Source organism: Hypanus sabinus, chromosome 4 (genome assembly GCF_030144855.1).
Source record: "Hypanus sabinus isolate sHypSab1 chromosome 4, sHypSab1.hap1, whole genome shotgun sequence".
In the NCBI taxonomy this organism is placed as follows: domain Eukaryota; kingdom Metazoa; phylum Chordata; class Chondrichthyes; order Myliobatiformes; family Dasyatidae; genus Hypanus; species Hypanus sabinus.
The window spans coordinates 172,280,046-172,295,238 of NC_082709.1; positions in this window are offsets into that span (position 1 = coordinate 172,280,046).

A 15,193-nucleotide genomic window follows, 5' to 3' on the forward strand; every position below is an offset into this window, starting at 1 on the left:
GTTCTCTGAAGACTTTCAAATTTATGGCCACAATTGTAACACAACTTTTTAATTAACTTGCATCCTTTTATGTTTGGTCACAATTTTTCCCTCCAGCTATTCTTGTCTTCATTAGGCCACACCTAGTGCTGTGAATAACTTTAATATTTAAGGTGCAACTTAACTTTTAAGATAGAGTTTGCAACAGCTTTGAACCACTTGAATGTAGACCCCATATGAAGAAAATTAGTTATTCAAAGCAGAGCTTCCTCTCACCACATTGACTAATTTTCCTTCATGAACGATTACATGGTGTGTTTTTAATATTCCAGTAATATTTGAGCAATCTTGTATATATATTGGTTGATTAAGCACTCTTTGTTTAAATAATTCATTACAGGTTATATGTGTAAATACATGAATTGCATACATCGTCAGGCTACCATCAGGTACGTGTGCACCTCGCTTAGAGTAAATACAAATTTAGACCCACAGTCCCAGACTCCCGTGTCTTCCTTTGAATTAGTTTAAAGTTTTGAAGTTACAAAACAAAACAATACAGATACTTATATCAGAACTGATGCCGAAACTAATGATCAGTACTGAGAAGTGCAATGATAAGTTATCCCAATAACCAATAGATAAGCCATTGTTTCTTTTCCATTTGTGTTCAGGGGTAATATTTCCAGTCATGATCCTAAAAAGGCCCCTAAAAAAGGAAAGTGACTTACTTAAGATAATTCTGTTAAAGTACCAAAGTTTTCATAAAGCGGAAAGATCTTTCCTGTTTTTTTTTACAATCTTCCAAAATATATTGCTGTTCAAAAGTCATAGGCATATATACTGTATATAGCTAGGTGCCTAAGACTTTTGCACAGTACATGGAGCAGAGAGCGAGTTTGTAAATCTGGTGGGAGCAAAGGATGCTGGGAATTGCAAGAGTAGAGTGCCAAGGGAAGGGAGTGAGTCAGGCAGCTTGCCGGGGCTGGGGGAGGGGGGTGGCGAGGTGACATGTGCGCAGACACACCCAGCCCTCAAACACCAGGCAAGGTCACTTGATTCCGAACAATTGGTTTATTGACCATTACAGAATGCCTTTCCTGCACCTTTCTGTCCCTTCACCCTTTGCCTTTTCCCAACCAAGATTCCCCTCTCCGTGCCCCCTTTTCACTCTGTCCACAACAGAGACCCATATCAGAATCAGCTTTATTGTCACTCACATATGTCACTATCTTTTTTGTGACAACAGTACAGTGCAATACGTAAAATAATTACAGTACTGTGCAAAAGTCTTAGGCATCCTAACTATTTATACCATACATACCTAAGACTTTTGCACAGTACTGTACATCAAAAATATAAAAATGCAGAAACTACTGTGTGGTGAACTACATATACCTGTCTGGACACCCCCCCACCCGCCCCCGCTGACTGCTCCTATGGCTCCTCCCACTGACCCCGGTATAAAGGCGATTGGAGGCACAGCCCCGGCCTCAGTCTCCAGGATGCTGAGTGGTGGTCACTTGCTGCTTGTTCTTTCTTCCAGCCAATAAAAGCCTGTATCTCGCCTCACGTCTCCAAAAGTTATTGATGGTGCATCATATTGTAACGTGTATATATACATCATATTGGAAAGTGTATAAGACAGTATAACAAACAACCCCAAGTCATTATCCACATTTTGATATTATTGGTTGAAGGATAAATGGTGCACAGCATGCCAGAGAAACTCTATTTGCATCTACCTCAACAGACTAAGGCCTTTGCAAACTGATGGCTTCTCTCAACATGAGATCAAGACACCAACCTAAGCTCTAAGCCTGAATGAGCCTTGAATTCATATTCTCACATAAGAAACACAGACATGAGAGACTATAGATGCTGGAATCTGGAGCAAAAATGAGATTACTGGAGAAACCCAGCAGGTCAAGCATCAACTGTGGATTTAAAGGACTATCCAAGTTGCCGCCAATAGATTTATTTTTTCCATTCTCATTGAAGAGATTTACTCCAAGCCAAGCTGGGACCACCTCAACATCATGATATTCAGCACTGCTATAAGCTATGATATTCAATATTTCTACAGCAAGGGGGAAAATGATAAAATTTCCTCTAAATTTATTCTCCAACTTAAATGCTGATGCCAATTTTCCTTTGACATTTTAAAAAGTGTTGCTGCCAGTCAGCTATTCCACTTTGCAATTTTCAAGCTTCACCTACATTTTTAGGAAAATATCTTTCCCTTTACATTTTATCACAATTTAGCTTGGTAGGGGGTTCCCTTGCTGCCCTTTTTAAATGGGCAGCAAATGCCTTATTTACATCTCAAAATTAGTGCAATTACTTGCAGATGTGTACTCATTCCTTTGACTATTAGAGAGCCCATTACAGGTCAGCTCTGCCTCTGGGAGTGACCTCAACATCTCCCAAAATTTCAGTCGTACATACTTAACACGAAGCCAACAATGTTGATTTCAAATTGAATGGTTTGAATCCCGACCAAAATAATCAAAAAGATTGCCCCTCCCTGTCCCACAATTAATTCTTAGGCTCGTAGTGTTTTGCTGACTAATTCCATGATGACCATATGTAAAACCCAGATTAATAATGATAGTGGAATTTCCATACATCTGCTGTATGCACAATACCAGATGGTCTAACACTGAGTTTAATGAATAGTTTCCATGAATTGTCAGTGGTCATGTAAATACAGGCAGTCATTTCCTCTCTACAAATCTGAGTGGCTAGTTTGCCAAATAAGTTCCAATTTTTTGACCTATTTGCATAGTGATAGCAGTTCTGCCATTATTGCATCATGCAGGTCATGAAGTTAGATACTATATTCCAGAAGTGAGGTTGATATACTATCAAGGTGCTTTCAGGATTGACACATGTCTTGCCCCCTATAGGAGAACACAGAACATAAAATAGTACAGCACAGGGAAAGCCCTTCAGCCCACAATGTTGAGCCAACATTTTAACCTACTCCAATGTCAAACTAACGCTTCCCTCCTACATAGTCCTCCATTTTTCTTTCATCCATGTGTTATCTAAGAGTCTCTTAAATGTCCCTAAAGTATCTGTCTCTACCAGCACCCCAGCAGGGTGTTTTATGCACCCACCACTCTCTGTGTAAAAGGGCAACCTCTGAGATACACCCCCTACACTTTCCTCCAAACACTAAAATATCTTCCCTTGTATTAGATATTCCTACCTTGGGAGAGAGTCTCTGGCTGTGCACTCAGTCTTTGCCTCTTATCATCTTGTACCCCTCTGTCATGTCCCCTCTCAGACCCCTTCTCAACAAGGAGAGATGTCCTAGCTCACTCAACCTATCCTCATAAGAGATGCTTTGTAATCCAGGTAGCCTCCTAGTAAATCTCCTCTGCATCTTCTCTAAAGCCTCCATGTCCTTCCTATAATAAGGTGACCAAACCTGAACACAATAGCCCAAGTATGATCTAACCAGAACTCTGCAACATTAATCCCACAACTTTCGACTCAGTCCCCCGACTAATGAAAGCCAACAAAAAGGCAACTATTAGCCTTCTTTACCTATTAAACTGGCAAGATTGCATTAAAGATTTACAAGTGGATTGACAAGACTTAAGGAACTGAATTATAGGGAGAAGTTTGACGAGATAGGACTTTATTCCTTGGAGCACAGGAGACTGAGACACGATCTTATGAGGCCCTCTGATGGTCAGGGTTGACCACGGATTTTGCATCCAAGCTATCTATGCGATATTCAAGCCAGAATAGTACAACATGGAGGGCAAGCTGTTGTCCATGTAGCAGGCCCCCCCTCTCCTCACAGCTTCTATGAGACCCTATTCTAAGCTGTTTCCAAGCAGACAGAGGGTAAAGGTCACAGATATTTTCAAAGTTTCTCTGTCAGGGTCCGGTCCGCAGATTGCTCATTCCAGTTATATCCCTTTCCCTGTGTTTCGTTGGGCACCTTCTTTAAGGCACCTGATCTTCATTTCATAAAGGCAACATAAAGGCTCTGGGTTACAGCAGTGATTGCTGGACGGTCACCAGAGGTGTGTCACAGGCAACCAGTCATCTCACCATAGCCACCCGGAGCCGGCGAGAATCATGGACTCTGGTTGCTGCGGTGCCTGTAGCTGCTTAGCAAATTCACTCGTTTTCGTGTCCAGCGGAGTTGCTGGCTGTTTTACCGCTGCTCCAAGCTAGGTATGAATTCTGTTGTTTTTGTGGCCAGCTGAGACGGGGTCGAGTCGGAAGCCTGCAATTTGCAGTTCCTGGGTCGAGTCGAGACCCTGTCATCTGCTGTTCCTGAGTCAAGTCAAGTCAAGTTCAGAACCCAAGTCAAATTGGGTTCTGAGCCCAAGTCAAGTCGAGTTCCGGGGTGGAGTCAAGTTCCAAGCCCGAGTCAAGTTCCTGAGGTCAAGTCAAGTGCCTGCCGTCCAACTGAGTGTTGCAGGCCAATTTGCCACCACTCTGAGCCCAGATTTGAATGGACTGTCACTGTGTGGTTCTGTCTCTTTGTTGTCCAAGTCCTTCCAGCTGAGTGGGTCCGCCCGTTTGCCACTACTCTGATTTGGGTATTCTGTCTCCTCGTTGCCCAAGTCCTAGTCCAAGTCCAGGTTCATGGTGAGGATGTTCTATGAGGCTGTGGTGGCCAATGCGATCATGTTTGCTGTTGCGTGCTGGGGCAGCAGGCTGAGGGTAGCAGACACAAACAGAATCAACAAACTTACTTGTAAAGCCAGTGATGTTGTGGGGGTGGAGCTGGACTCTCTGATGGTGGTACCTGAAAAGAGGATGCTGTCCAAGTTGCATGCCATCTTGGACAATGACTCCCATCCATTCCATAATGTACTGGTTAGGCACAGGAGTACATTCAGCCAGAGACTCATTCCACTGAGATGTAACACTGAGCGTCATAGGAAGTCATTCCTGCCTGTGGCCATCAAACTTTACAACTCCTCCCTCGGAGTGTCAAACACCCTGTGCCAATAGGCTGGTCCTGGACTTATGTCAACCTGGCACGATTAACATTAATTAATTATTTTTGGTTTTTTATTGCTACATTTCTTCACTATTCTTGGTTGGTGCAGCTGTAATGAAACTCAATTTCCATCGGGATCAATAAAGTATGTCTGTCTGTCTGTTTCAGGCTCCAAGCCATGTACCAGTTCCAGGCTCCAACTCAAGATCCAAGTTTTGAGTCCAAGCCAATGTCCAAGACAAGTTCAAGTCCAAGTCCTAGTCCAGGTTTTCCGGTTTGTTTTCCAACGTTTACATCCATGTTGACATTTTGTTCTCACTCCCTGGCCTCCCTAGTAACTATCAATGAACACTGTTCTGTTTATAACTACCTTTGTGACTGTGTCCTGTGACTGCTTGTAACATTCTCTTGAAGAAATGTAAGAACCTCATCAACTCCTGGGAATTTCTGGCCCATGACTGACCAAATTAAAGAAGGGGCATTCAGATGAACTTCAGAACAGTGAACCATGCAGCGTCAGACTCAGGGAAGAACAATTTTAATGCATTAAATTCGGCATGCATAGTATAGCTGTGCTCTGGCTTCATCAATTGAGGTTCATCTTTCTGTCCTTCAATATTTGTGCATAGATTACATCTGTGCATTCCTGTAAGGAAATCATAGAAACATAGAAAATAGGTGCAGGAGTAGGCCATTCGGCCCTTCGAGCTTGCACCGCCATTCAGTATGATCATGGCTGATCATCCAACTCAGAACCCTGTACCTGCTTTCTCTCCATACCCCCTGACCCCTTTGGCCACAAGGGCCATATCTAACTTCCTCTTAAATATAGCCAATGAACTGGCCTCAACTGTTTCCTGTGGCAGAGAATTCCACAGATTCACCACTCTCTGTATGAAGAAGTTTCTCCTCATCTCGGTCCAAAAAGGCTTCCCCTTTATCCTTAATCTGTGACCCCTCGTTCTGGACTTCCCCAACATCAGAAACAATCTTCCTGCATCTAGCCTGTCCAATCCCTTTAGAATTTTATACGTTTCAATAAGATCCTTCCTCAATCTTCTAAATTCTAGTGAGTATAAGCCTAGTCGATCCAGTCTTTCTTCATATGAAAGTCCCGCCATCCCAGGAATCAATCTGGTGAACCTTCTTTGTACTCCCTCTATGGCAAGAATGCCTTTCCTCAGATTAGGGGACCAAAATTGCACACAATATTCTAGGTGCGGTCTCACCAAGGCCTTGTACAACTGCAGTAGAACCTCCCTGCTCCTGTACTCAAATCCTTTTGCTATGAATGCCAACATACCATTTGCCTTTTTCACCGCCTGCTGTACCTGCATGCCCACCTTCAATGACCGGTGTACAATGAGACCCAGGTCTCATTGCACCTCCCCTTTTCCTAATCGGCCACCGTTCAGATAATAATCTGTTTTCCTGTTCTTGCAACCAAAGTGGATAACCTCACATTTATCCACATTAAATTGCATCTGCCATGAATTTGCCCACTCACCTAACCTATCCAAGTCACCCTGCATCCTCTTAGCATCCTCCTCACAGCTAACACCGCCGCCCAGCTTCGTGTCATCCGCGAACTTGGAGATGCTGCATTTAATTCCTTTGTCTATATCATTAATATATATTATAAACAACTGGGGTCCCAGCGCTGAGCCTTGCGGTACTCTGCTAGTCACTGCCTGCCATTCTGAAAAGGTCTCATTTACTCCCACTCTTTGCTTCCTGTCTGCCAACCAATTCTCTATCCACATCAATACCATACCCCCAGTACCATGTGCTTTAAGTTTGCACACCAATCTCCTGTGTGGGACCTTGTCAAAAGTCTTTTGAAAATTTAAGTATACCACATCCACTGGCTCTTCCCTATCCACTCTACTAATTACACCTTCAAAAAATTCTATAAGATTTGTCAGATATGATTTTCCTTTCACAAATCCTTGCTGACTTTGTCCAATGATTTCACCTCTTTCCAAATGTGCTGTTATCACATCTTTGATAACCGACTCTAGCATTTTCCCCACCACCAATGTTAAACTAACCAGCCTATAATTCCCCGGTTTTTCTCTCCCTCCTTTTTAAAAAGTGGGGTTACATTAGCCACCCTCCAATCCTCAGGAACTAATCCAGAATCTAGGGAGTTTTGAAAAATTATCACTAATGCATCCACTGTTTCTTGGGCTACTTCCTTAAGCACTGGGATGCAGACCATCTGGCCCTGGGGATTTATGTGCTTTTAATGCCTTCAATTTACCTAACACCACTTCCCTACTAACATGTATTTCCCTCAGTTCCTCCATCTCACTAGACCCTCGGTCCCTTACTATTTCCGGAAGATTATTTATGTCCCCCTTAGTGAAGACAGAACCAAAGTAGTTATTCAATTGGTCTGCCATGTCTATGTTCCCTATGATCAATTCACCTGTTTCTGACTGTAAGGGACCTACATTTGTCTTGACCAATCTTTTTCTTTTCACATATCTATAAAAGCTTTTACAGTCAGTTTTTATGTTCCCTCACAGCTTTCTCTCATAATCTTTTTTCCCTTTCCTAATTAAGCCCTTTGTCCTCCTCTGCTGGTCTCTGAATTTCTCCCAAACCTCAGGTGTGCTGCTTTTTTTTTGCTAATTTATATATTTCTTCTTTGGACTTGATACTATCCCTAATTTTCCTTGTCAGCTATGGGTGCACTACCTTCCCTGGTTTATTCTTTTGCCAAACTGGGATGAACAATTGTTGTAGTTCATCCATGCGATCTTTAAATGCTTGCCATTGCATATCCACCGTCAACCCTTTAAGTATCATTTGCCAGTCTATCTTAGCTAATTCACATCTCATACGTTCAAAGTTACCCTTCTTTAAGTTCAGAACCTTTGTTTTTGAATTAACTATGTCACTCTCCATCGTAATGAAGAATTCCACCATATTATGGTCACTCTTACCCAAGGGGCTTCACACGACAAGATTGCTAACTAACCCTTCCTCATTGCTCAATACCCAATCTAGAATGGCCTGCTCTCTACTTGGTTCCTCGACATGTTGGTTCAGAAAACCATCCCGCATACATTCCAAGAAATCGTCTTCCTCAGCACCCTTACCAATTTGGTTCACCCAACCTATATGTAGATTGAAGTCACCCATTATAACTACTGTTCCTTTATTGCGCGAATTTCTAATTTCCTGTTTAATGCCATCCCAGACCTCACTACTACTGTTAGGTGGCCTGTACACAACTCCCACCAGCGTTTTCTGCCCCTTAGTGTTATGCAGCTCTACCCATATCGATTCCACATCCTCCAGGCTAATGTCCTTCCTTCCTATTGTGTTAATCTCCTCTCTAACCAGCAATGCTACCCCACCTCCTTTTCTTTCCTGTCTATCCCTCCTGAATATTGAATATCCATGGATATTGAGCTCCCATCCTTGGTCACCCTGGAGCCATGTCACTGTGATCCCAACTATATCATATTCATTAATAACTATCTGCACATTTAATTCATCCACCTTGTTACGAATGCTCCTCGCATTGACACACAAAGCCTTCAGGCTTGTTTTTACAACACTCTTAGCCCTTATACAATTATGTTGAAAAGTGGCCCTTTTTGCTTTTTGCCCTGGATTTGCCTGCCTGCCTCTTTTACTTTTCACCTTGCTACTTTTTGCTTCTACCCTTATTTTACACCCTTTTGTCTCTCTGCACTTGTTCCCATCCCCTGCCACATTAGTTTAAATTCTCCTGAACAGCAGTAGCAAACGCTCCCCCTCGGACATTGGTTCCAGTCCCGCCCAGGTGCAGACCATTCTGTTTATACTGGTACCACCTCCCCCAGAACTGGTTCCAATGCCCCAGAAATTTGAATCCCTCCCCCTTGCACCATTTTTCAAGCCACATATTCATCTGAAATATCCTCCTATTTCTACTCTGACTAGCACGTGGCACTGGTAGTAATCCAGAGATTATTACCTTTGTGGTCCTACTTTTTAGTTTATCTCCTAACTCCCTAAATTCACCTTGTAGGACCTCATCCCGTCTTTTTACCTATATCGTTGATACCTATGTGCACCACGACCACTGGCTGTTCACCCTCCCATTCCAGAATGTCCTGCAGCTGCTCAGAGACATCCTTGACCCTTGCACCAGGGAGGCAACATACCATCCTGAAGTCTCGTTTGTGGCCGCAGAAACCCCTACCTATTCCCCTTACAATCGAATCCCCTATCACTAAAGCTCTCCCACTCATTTTCTTTCCCTCCTGTGCCGCAGAGTCACCCATGGTGCAATGAACTCGGCTGCTGCTGCCTTCCCCTGTTGAGACATCTCCCCCAACAGTATCCAGAACAGTTTATCTGTTTGGGAGGGAGATGACCTCAGGGGATTCCTGCACTACCTGCCTACTGCTACGCTGTCTAGTGGCCACCTCTTCCCTTTCTGCCTGTGTAGCCTTTACCTGCGGATCAAAGTCAATGTCAAAGTCAAATTGATTATCAGAGTACAAACATGACACCACATAAAACCCTGAGGTTCTTTTTCCGGACATACTTAGCAAATCTATAGAACGGTAACTGTAAACAGGATCAATGAGCAGCAAACTATGCAAATATAAGTAGAAGTAAATAGTGATAAATAATGAGTATAAAGTAACATGAAATCAAAGAGCATGAAATAACAAGATAAAGAGTCTTAAAGCGAGACCATCAATTGTGGGAACATCAGAAATAGAATGACCGTAGCTATCCTCTTTTGTTCAAGAGCCTGATGGTTGAGGGGTTGCTTCTGCTCCCACGATCTGAACTTCCTTTTCTTCCAAACAGTTTGAGTCTGGGTCTTATGGAGCTCCTGTGCATGCTTAATTTCATTCTTTCTGAGGAATCTGGAAGACTATATCAGAATTCCTACTAAAAGTTAAAGGAAACAAAGATCATTCTTACCTGTGGAGTCATTCTGAGATATAAGTATTTCCTGGAACTAATTCCATCCATTTAGAATGTGCAAAAACGGCAATAATCATAATATTTTCCATAAATGTTCTGCATGTGTCATACATGTGTCTTTAACAATGCTTTGTTTAGCTAAACTCATATGCTGACAGAAGCTACTTACTTGTATGATTATTCCAATGCTCTAGGCATTACCAGCATTCCTTTAAAGCCTCCTCCATTGATTCTGGCAACCACTTTAAATACACACAATGATTTGGCCTCCACGACTGTCCATGACAATGAATTCCACAAATACACCACCCTCTAGCTAAAGGAATTCCTTCTCACCTATGTTCTAAATGGACATGCTTCAGTTTTGAGGTTGTGCCCGTTGGCCCTAGACCAGGCATGGGCAAACTACGGCCCGCGAGCCATATGCGGCCCGTTAAGCTTTTTAATCCGGCCCGCAGAACTTGATGAAATTATATTAATAAACCTTGTTAACGTTTTTTCCCCGCAATTCTGGCGTTTTCCCAATAGATGACGCACTCTATATACATTTGTGGCGACCCATTACCTGGCACATCCGAACCGGCTCACAATTAGCCAGCATTCCAGCTAAGGGAGATAGCCTGCGGGGATTTGCGAGCACAGAGCTTTGGAGCCTTTGCGCCACAGGGGGCAGGTTGAGGGAGGCTTAAAAGTGAGGCTGGAGATTTCGAATAAAGTTTTTTTCTTCGACTGCAGTTACCGACTCCGTGTCGTAATTTTAGCGCTGCGTGTAGCACACCGCTACACATTGACCTTTGTTGAGGTGCAGCGTATTACTCCACATTTGCGCTTTACTCTTTGTTCGGCTCGACCTATTTGTGTGAACAGGCGTTCAGCGTCATGAACATCAACAAAGCCAGCCACAGATCCAAGTTAACTGACCAACACCTCAGATCCATCCTGAGAATCGCCACAACAAAACTAAATCCAGACTTTGATGCGCTGGCTAAAAAGGGAGACCAACAACACTGTTCCCACTGAAATTACAAATAAGTTTCTTCGTTGTGTTATGTAAAAAATGCATTTGAAAATATTTTTTTCAATAAGCCTTACATGTTACATGTCATTTCTGTTAAGTGATGGACATGAGTAGTGCGCAGGTGCACGTAAGTTCTCAAAATAAAAAATGCGCTCCAGATCAAATAACGCGCTCCACATACTGGCGCGCTGTCAGGGTTCTGTCCTTGTGCGGGTCGTTGTTGAGTTTTGGCACAGGGGACAATTGAATAAGAAGGAGCAGGACAAGTAGACCTGCATCTCCTACCGTTTTTGAAATAAAGACAGTCAGGAGGAGAGTGATGATGATAATATCTTGAAGGATAACAGAATTTTCAGTACTTTAAAATAATAACTGTTACTATTAAAAAAAGCTGTATTTTATTCATTTAATTTTCAGTGTTTTAAAAGTCATTTCAATAAATAGCTAAATACCATGGGACTTCAAAGACATATTTTGTTGCAATGCATTTGTTCATTTTCAATTGAAATTAAAGCACATGTTTTCTACATATCCCATGATATTTTATTTTCTCTTATGAGGTGTATTACCAAAACACTCCGTCCATCTGCTCCTGGTCCGGCCCCCTTGTCAAATTTTAGAACCCTTTGTGGCCCACAAGTCAAAAAGTTTGCCCACCCCTGCCCTAGACTCATCTGCTGTTGGAAGTATCCTCTCCATACTTACTTTCAATATTGAATAGGTTTCAAAGAAATCCCACACCCCATTCTTCTAAACTCCAGCGAGTACAAGCCCAGAGTTATCAAATGCTCCTCATGTATTAAGCTTTTCATTCCCAGAATAGGGGCTCAAATCTGCTCACAATACTCCATGTGTGGTCTGCCCAGTGCCTTATAAAGCCTCAGCATTGCATCCTTGCTCTTATATTCTAGTCCTCTCAAAATGAATGCTAACGTTGCATTTGCCTTTCTTACTGCTGATTTAACCTGCAAGTTAACCTTTAGGAAATCCTGCACAAGGACTCCCAAGTCCCTTTGCACCTCTGATTTTTTGAATATTCTCCCGGCTTAGAAAACAGTTTATGCCTGTATTCCTTCTACCAAAGTGCATGATCATACACTTTCCTACACTATATTCCACTTGATTGGTTTAGGCTATGGTTATACAAAGTTAATGCAGTTTGCCTGCAAAGCCCATCTGTTCTCATACATGAAAAATAGTAGAACAAAACAACAGAACCTTGTGCATAGGTCTCATGCTGTGAAGCAGAATTCTCTTAAAAGGCAAAAAAATGAAAACTGAATCATGCCTGATTAATGACCTCCACTCGAGACCCAAATGCCTTTCCGACCAGCCAATTGCAAAGTCTCAGCAGTATGAAGGGTGGTGTTTTAACTCACAGGCCTCTTTCACTTCAACCTTTAAACTGTCTGTTCCAACGTGTAGCAGCTGTGTAATGAATTGATGGTGAAACTGGGAGCCATACTATAACCACAGGACTCCCAAATGTAAAAAGATTGATATCAGATGCAGTCTTAAAGCCACATTCCACACTTAATGTTGCTCTGCATTTTGAATGGCAAGGGGTTTTGTTTTTTGCAACTGTATTAACTCGTGGATATCTTATTATACAGGAGATACCTTGCTACAAAGCAATGTTTGATCCTGACCTTTCTGACTAACCTCTCACAGTTATGTAAGGTCACTCCTGTGGAGGAAATTATCCAGCGTGCTTCACAGTTGCTTAACGTAGAGTTGAGCACCAATGAAATAAATGTTAAGAAGAATTACTAAAAAAGAAATTCATAAAGCTGGTGAGAAAGTTAAGAAGAATATAATATTCTATATCTTCCAAGAGGACTACATCTTGTCGTTGGGTTTGGAGGCTTGCGTGCCTCAATGATCCAGAGAGGTATGTTGGCTGGAGTCAGGGCTTTATGCTTTGGCTCTTGGTAGGGTCACCCCTGTCAAACAGGTCAAAGCGGAGAGGCCAGACTAAGAGTGGTCCACTGGTCCTCCAGGTTCAGGGGTTCGACTCAGGGTTAACAACCCTGACTAGTAAAACAAAACTGTTACAGAAATAGCAATGAAGAATCCTTCTACATCAGAGTGCAATGGTACTCCTGATTCTCCGCCCGGGTCTTGCATGACTGACAGTAGTGAAAAATGGGAGGAAGCTACAGACATGATGAAGGGAGCCCTGAACACCAGCAGAGATGGAGGACTTTCATTGCGGCCCTAAACGCCAGTGACATAATGGACAGCAAATTAGTAAGTAGTCTATATGTTCTTTCATTAGTAGTACTCATGAAGAGTGCCAAGGTATGAGTGGCAGGGTCTGAAGGTACCAATCCAGGGATACTAACCTGTGTGGATAATCGATGACTGCTGATGAACTTGCGTAAATTATGTTGGACCACAGGAATTTACAAAGGAATTCTGAGACTCAGCCTTTTGGTTGTTGTAAGATCATAGTCAGCCGCAAACAGGAATGTGGTTAATACAAACAGTTAGGATACGTTATCAACTTACCACAGAATGGAAACTCAAAATAAAAACAGAAAACATTGGACACACTCAGCTTGTCAGGCAGAATTGGTAGAACTAACAAATATTTCCAGGATTTCCTTTAAGATGAACTCCAGAAAAAATAAACTTTAAAAGGATTTTATCTATGAACACCTCATCCACTAAATAAAATCTAAAGCAAGGGAGAGTTAACAAACCTTGAGATTCTGAACTCAACAGAAAGTGGTCGTGGCAGACATCAATGATACTCAAATAATGCTCTTCCTTCCCAGTAGTCTCAAGTCAGGTCAAGTTCAAGTATACAATAGAAAATTGCTTACAGCAGTACCACAGGCACATGGATTTAGATAATACACAAAAAAGGCAGTGAAGATCAAAGACTGCCAAACAAGATATTAGTGCAAAAACAATACAATCAGAAGCAAGTCTATCGTGGTGCAAGATGTGATGCATAGTGTTTCTTTGCTGAGGAATCATTAGGGTTGCATATGTCAGTTCAAGAACCCGGTTAATGTAGGAAAGTAGCTGTCCGGGAAACTGAACACAAGGGATTTTGAAGATGCTGCAAATTCAGAGTAACACACACAAAATGCTGGAAGAACTCAGCATGTCAGGCAGCATCTATGGAAAGGAATAAACAGTAGATGTTTTGGGCCAAGGCATTCCTGATCCTGGTGGTGTGGGCTTCAGGCTTCTGTACCTCCTGCCAGACAGCAGCAGCAAGGACCAGATGGAGGAGATTCTAGATGATAGATGCTACCTTATTTAGATGCTGTTGGTGGAAGGAAGGGCTGTGTACAGGATGGGCTAAGCTGTGCCCGCTATCTACAGGCCCTTGCGTTTCTCTGGGTTGGAATTGCTGTACCAGGCCATGATACAACCTGTCAGGATATTTTGAATAGTACATTTGTAGAATTTTGCTGGAGTGTTTGGAGACAAACCAGGTCTCCTTAACCTCTTAAGTAAGTGTTTGCACACTTTACTTGTGATTGCATTTAGGTACAGATCACCCAGTATGTTAACACAAGTTATTTAAAATTGCTGACTTTCTCAACTGCCGATTCTCAAACGTAGACTGGTACAGGTCACCCTCCTTCCCCTTCTTGAAGTCAGCAATCAGCTCTTTAGCTTCACTAACATTGAGCAAAAGATTTCTGTTGAGCCACCACTCAACCAGCTGTCTTATCTTGCTCTGCTAAGCTGACTCACTGCCACTCGTGACTCATCGATCAACCATGATATCATCTGCAAATTTGTATATGCAAATGGACCCATATTTGTTAGGATATTTTAGAGTAGTTAATGACATACCAAATTTCCTTAAGCTTCTAAGAAAGTAGAAGCACTGGTGTGCTTCTTCATGATTGCATGTATGTGTTGGGACCAAGACAGGTCATGCAAGATGTTAACATCCAGAAATATGAAGCCACTAACTCTCTGCACCTCCGACCCACTAATGGGAACTGGCATGTAACCTTCTAACTTCCCTTTTCTAAAGTCAACAGCTAGTTCCTTGGCTTTGTTGACGTTAAGTATGCGGTTGTTATTGCTGCACAACTGCAGTTCCCACTTTGGTACTTTTCTATGACAGTTACAAAAATACAGAACACCATAATTTACGCACACCCAATGATAGGGTCATTGATAGGGCAATGATAGGGTTAAAATGGCAAGGCTAGAGGAAGAGGGAAGTTCAGGGAAACACAACTTGTCTCTGACTCACACCAAAATCAAAGATACAAAAGCAGAAAATGTTGGAAATCCTGTTCTCA